A 6414-nucleotide genomic window follows, 5' to 3' on the forward strand; every position below is an offset into this window, starting at 1 on the left:
CTCTCTCTCTCTCTCTCTCTCTCTCTCTCTGTCTCATGGACAGAGCAAGCTGGGCTCCGCCGGGCATGTGTCTGTGTGTGTTGTACAGTTGTGTGTGTGTGTGTGTGTGTGTGTGTGTGTGTGTGTGTGTGTGTGTGTGTGTGTGTGTGTGTGAGTGCATGGATCGGCGCAGCAGCGGTCTGTGTGTGAGAGATAGCTGGGTAAGCTGGCCATGTGAAGGTTATTTCCAACCCAGTCGTCCCCCCCTACCCCACCCCCCCAAATCCCAGCCTGTTTAGAAGAAGGGGAGAGAGAGAGAGAGCGAGAGAGAGAGTCAGCCAGAAAGAATGATAAATAGAACAACATGGATGAATGGATGGAGGAGAGAGGGTCTTCAAGCATGTGAAGAAACAAATATAATTGTAGAAATAGAGGCGGTGGGTGTCGTAGTATAGCCAGAGCTAACGGAGACGCAGGAGCGACCATGCTTTCTCTCTGGGAGTCAAAACCACTGGCTGGTTCACACACACACACACACACACACACATGCTCCCTAGTCGCCTTCCTTCTGGTCAGCATGATGTTGTCGGTGCGGTGGAATGGATTTGAACATATATGGTCATACGTCAAAGAAAATGAGCGGAGAATGAATGAATGTGGCATGAGACGAAAGGCAGTCAGGAAACCAAACCATGTAGAACAATAAAGCCATTCATGTACAAAAAAAAGAGGGAAAAAAAACGCTAGTATGAAATGTCAAGTAGGCTATAGGGCTGCCAGGCTATATAATGCATGTGTTGTGTTCACTGGAGGTTAGGGAACTATTACCATAACCTCATATAGCTGGTGTTAATAACGCCACCCGCGGGAGGACGGGACAATAGTGGTTTGTTTTGGTAATGAGCTGGAGTTAGACTAGACCGCTGGTGTCGTGCGTTCCGCATGGGGAGAGAGAATTAAGAGAACATAAGGAAGGAGAAAAGGATGAGGATGTTCACACAGCAGCTTCTTCTGTTTAAACTTCCCGACTGACTGACAGCCGTGACTGTGAGCTCAGGTGTTGTTCAATGACTAAGATTTACCACGGGAAGAGACAGATGATTCTGTGTGTGTGTGTGTGTGTGTGTGTGTGTGTGTGTGTGTGTGAGACAGAGAGAGAGTTCAGCTGATTCCCTGCTGCACAGAACAGCATTAATATAATATGTTAATATGACATGGGTTGAAAACGGTAAACACAACCACCCCGGCGCTGTTATCTTAAGCAGTAATTAGACTAATAAAAAAAACATAAATAAGTGTCTGTCTGTCTAATGGCTTTGTCTAGTACTTTTTAATTACTACCGGTACACTGGCTAATGGCGCTAGAAGTATAGAGATCTATCCGCTTTTACAACGAGTATCGTCTCTATCGTCTCTTCGAGTCACAAGCTTGTGGATCTGCTACTTTTGCTGCTTTTGAATTTGACGCTGTAGTAATAAACAAGTGGGGCGTTCATTTATTAAAAAAAACTCAAAACGTAATATGGAGATAAGAGTTTTTTTCCCCCCCCCGACAGAGACGATATATAATGCTGCCTTGGCAGGGAGCAGTTATCAGTTGGACTACGGTCAATGTTGGGGTGACACTCTCTGCATGTGCACGTGCGCACACAGCCCCCCACACACACACACACAGACCCAGGCATGCACGCACACACGCACGTGCGCACACACAAACCCAGATAGCGAGAAAGACTTTGGGAAACAATGGGAGAGGTTGATTGATGAGCCAGATGAGTGTGTCCTCTCAACAGACCAATTAACCTTGATGAGACTCAGGATGCTCCCAGCCAAATATTTCTCTACTGCTTATTTTCACTCATGCCTGCCTGTCTCCTCTCCTCCCCTCTCCTCTCTTCTCCTCTAGTACATCATTGTACAGTCTTGTTACAATATACCCAATATGTTTTGTATTTAAACCTAGGAATAGTTTGACCAGTTTGTTAGCTTGTGGCAAAAGATGAACCAAAAGCTGGACAGGTGTTTAACCCATGCAATCCTGTCTTTCTAGATTTGAGCTATTATAGCTAAATAAGTTTAAAATAAAAGTTATAATTTAGGATTTAGAACAGTGGTTTAGAACAGTGGTTCTGAAAAATAGCAGATATACAAGCTTCCAGCGCGTCTCTAGGTGCGCACACACACACACACACACACACACACACACACACACACACAATACACATTCATCCACGGTGTTGTTGGAACCAAAGGTCATAGTGTTCTAGCAATAGGCTGTGTGTTTTTATTTCGTTTTCGTCAGTGAAAAAAGGTAGTCGAAGAACATTTTTCGTCATAGTTAGTTACGATATGGTCATAGACAGTGTTTGTCTGGTTCTGGGGGGATGGTGGGTGGGCTGATGTCTGTCTGTCTGTCTTTTTTACTCACTCTCTCTCTCTGTCTCTCTCATATCGTGATAAAAGAAACGCTCACAATAATCGTATCTTGGAGATTTAGATTTACACTAGGATGAATTAGCTTTTTTTAATGAGCTGCAAATTCATTATCACTTTAAAACCTCTATAGTTGATAAAAACAGACCTGTGAAGAGTGCATCTGGTATACGCTCTTATTTCACTCTACACACATCAATTTAGCCAAAAGCAGCAGATCTACAAACACACAAACCACGTTGCAATGGTTGTAGATCTGATGCCCAGAATTGGGATGCTGGGGGTTCAAGTCGTTAAGCATGACGATAATATCGTTAATCGTTTTTTTTTTCAAGTTTTGAAAATAATTATAATTAATTAAAAACTAAATGTAGGAAACAAAAAAAATAAAGGGACCCATACAAATGTGTCTGCGACCCTAACCCAGTACTCTTTTTCTTTTGCGGCTTTCGCCTTTATTTTCTTATAGAGAGACAGACAGTAGGCTGACAGGAAATGGGGGAGAGAGATGGGGGAGTGACATGCAGCAAAGGCCGTCGGGATCGGGAGTCGAACCCGCGGCACACTGCCAGACTCGGGCTACCGGCCAAGGTGGCTGGACCGCTGAGCCACGGCCCAGGCCGGATGCAGTACTCTTATCTGGTGCATGGAGGTTATAGGAGGAGAAGAGCCCTGCAGCGTTCCTCTGTCATTAGCACATTGTGGATAGTGAAGCGGGCACCTCAGGGTGTCTGTGTGGGTGTCAGGGGTGAATGAATGCATATTGTGAAGTTCTGGCTGTGTTCTAATTGGCCCACGATTGTAAAGTTGAGAGCGTGACCCAGACAGAGAGAGGTGGTAGATGAGTGGGGAATTCATAGACAGAGTGCAAATATCAGTAAGTTCATTCTTTCATTCATTCAATTATTCAACCTTTTTTTTAATTCTCAATGGTGACAAGGTCAACACATAAAATCAGTTAAGCACTTGAAAGCCAGAAGCATCCATAATTCTGTAGTTTCTATTCTACAAGCTCATACTGCTTCGCAATGCGACATATTGTGAGCTTGTAGATTTCTGGCAAATAGATTTGGTGTAGTGTAGACCAGTGGTTCCCAAAGTGGGGTCCGGGGACCCCCAGGTGTCCTTGAGGGAGTTCCAGGGGGTCCCCAGCTAAATGATAGTTTGGAACCAAATGGACCCTTACGGGTCTGTAACTCTGAGAGTGTACAAATGGACTCTAACGGGTCCATTTGGTTCCATTTGTACACTCTCAGAGTTAAATTAACATTGATTTTACAATATAAATTGGGGGTCTCAGAGATTAAATGGGGGGTCCGTAGACTAATATGCATGTTAAACTGGTGGTCCTTGAAATTAAACGGGTTGAGAATCACCATAAAAATCTTCTCTCGCGGGGTGATTGTGTCAATGTGGGGGTCTTTGACATGTAAAGGTTTAGAACCACTGGTGTAGACTATAGACGGGAGGAAAACGCTGCAGAGCCTTAACTTAGTCTAGAGAGGGTTTAAGTGGTTCAAATAGAATACAAATAGAATGTCAACTATAACACAATCAGTTACAATTTGATTAAATACAAATATAAGATCAAGAAATTAAATCAAATTATTATTATTAACTATTGAAATACAGCGAAACAACAAACAAAATCAATTGAAAACTGTTGCAGACAGGTAATGCACGGTTATTACATATCTGCATGTCAGAGTATATATTCTGTTTTAGGTCACGTAAATATTTATAATCGAGGTCGTTGCAATATTCATAGAAATATGGAATATTGGAACAACACTGTGTGTGTGTGTGTGTGTGTGTGTGTGTGTGTGTGTGTGTGTGTGTGTGTGTGTGTGCGTGCACGCGCGCCCCTCTTTGAAATGCATCTCATCAGTAAAAAACAGCTTGTGTTTGGTGTGTGTGATCCTCCATATCACACAGTGTGCACTGTGCAGACAGACCATTCATATCTTTAGCTCTGTGTGTTAAGTTTGGCATCTTCAAATCCCCATAGCTTGTCCTTAGATGCCAAGACAGGTCTCAGATATCCGTCCACATGGCCGATTAGACTGCTGGCTGCCTGGCTGGTTTGTTGGCCGGTTCATTGGCTGGATGGCTGTCAATAGAGCGTCGCAGCCCCTACCAGGGCCCAGGAAATGATTCGCCGTTCATTTTCCTCATATTTCCTAAATATATATATATATATTTATAAAAAAATTAAAAAGTATTTATTTAAAGACCTTTTAAGCGTCGTACACTACAAAGCCAACTGGAGTTGTGAGAAATCATGACAACAAACACCATTTTTCGGGCCGAAAGAAGAAGAAAACGGCTTTGTAATTATTAGTTTGGTCCAAAATATTGTGTTTATTGTCATGATTTGTCACGACTCGAGTTGGCTTTGTACGACGCTTAAAAGGTCTTTAAATAAATACTTTTTATTTCCTGGGCCTGACATCGTCATGAAAGGGTGCGGGACTGTGACGTTCTATAGGACTTGTGCGTCCAGGATTGGGCTATTCAGCCACCAAATAACTCACCAATAGAAGTGGACGTCATCATCAAATTCGATAGACAACCATAAGCACCATCAACACTATGGTCTCTCTACAGACTACCATCAACACTATGGTCTCTACACAGACTACCATCAACACTATGGTCTCTCTACAGACTACCATCAACACTATGGTCTCTCTACAGACTACCATCAACACTATGATCTCTCTACAGACTACCATCAACACTATGGTCTCTCTACAGACTACCATCAACACTATGGTCTCTCTACAGACTACCATCAACACTATGGTCTCTCTACAGACTACCATCAACACTATGGTCTCTCTACAGACTACCATCAACACTATGGTCTCTCTACAGACTACCATCAACACTATGGTCTCTCTACACAGACTACCATCAACACTATGGTCTCTCTACAGACTACCATCAACACTATGGTCTCTCTACACAGACTACCATCAACACTATGGTCTCTCTACAGACTACCATCAACACTATGGTCTCTCTACAGACTACCATCAACACTATGATCTCTCTACAGACTACCATCAACACTATGGTCTCTCTACAGACTACCATCAACACTATGGTCTCTCTACAGACTACCATCAACACTATGGTCTCTCTACAGACTACCATCAACACTATGGTCTCTACACAGACTACCATCAACACTATGGTCTCTACACAGACTACCATCAACACTATGGTCTCTCTACAGACTACCATCAACACTATGGTCTCTCTACACAGACTACCATCAACACTATGGTCTCTCTCTACAGACTACCATCAACACTATGGTCTCTCTACACAGACTACCATCAACACTATGGTCTCTCTACACAGACTACCATCAACACTATGGTCTCTCTACAGACTACCATCAACACTATGGTCTCTCTACACAGACTACCATCAACACTATGGTCTCTCTACAGACTACCATCAACACTATGGTCTCTCTACAGACTACCATCAACACTATGGTCTCTCTACAGACTACCATCAACACTATGGTCTCTCTACAGACTACCATCAACACTATGATCTCTCTACAGACTACCATCAACACTATGATCTCTCTACAGACTACCATCAACACTATGATCTCTCTACAGACTACCATCAACACTATGGTCTCTCTACAGACTACCATCAACACTATGGTCTCTCTACACAGACTACCATCAACACTATGGTCTCTCTACAGACTACCATCAACACTATGATCTCTCTACAGACTACCATCAACACTATGGTCTCTCTACAGACTACCATCAACACTATGGTCTCTCTACAGACTACCATCAACACTATGGTCTCTCTACAGACTACCATCAACACTATGGTCTCTCTACAGACTACCATCAACACTATGGTCTCTCTACAGACTACCATCAACACTATGGTCTCTCTACAGACTACCATCAACACTATGGTCTCTCTACAGACTACCATCAACACTATGGTCTCTACACA

At 43.1% G+C, this 6414-nt stretch overlaps 1 protein-coding gene across 4 annotated transcripts in view; it reads left to right on the plus strand.

Moving 5' to 3' along the window:
• The window catches only part of smarcd3b (SWI/SNF related BAF chromatin remodeling complex subunit D3b), a 70009-nt gene that overhangs the window by 24475 nt on the left and 39120 nt on the right, over positions 1 to 6414 (plus strand). The gene's annotated exons all lie outside the window — the stretch shown is intronic.

The sequence above is a fragment of the Protomyctophum bolini genome, assembly GCF_963924005.1.
Source record: "Protomyctophum bolini genome assembly, chromosome: 21".
In the NCBI taxonomy this organism is placed as follows: Eukaryota; Metazoa; Chordata; class Actinopteri; order Myctophiformes; family Myctophidae; genus Protomyctophum; species Protomyctophum bolini.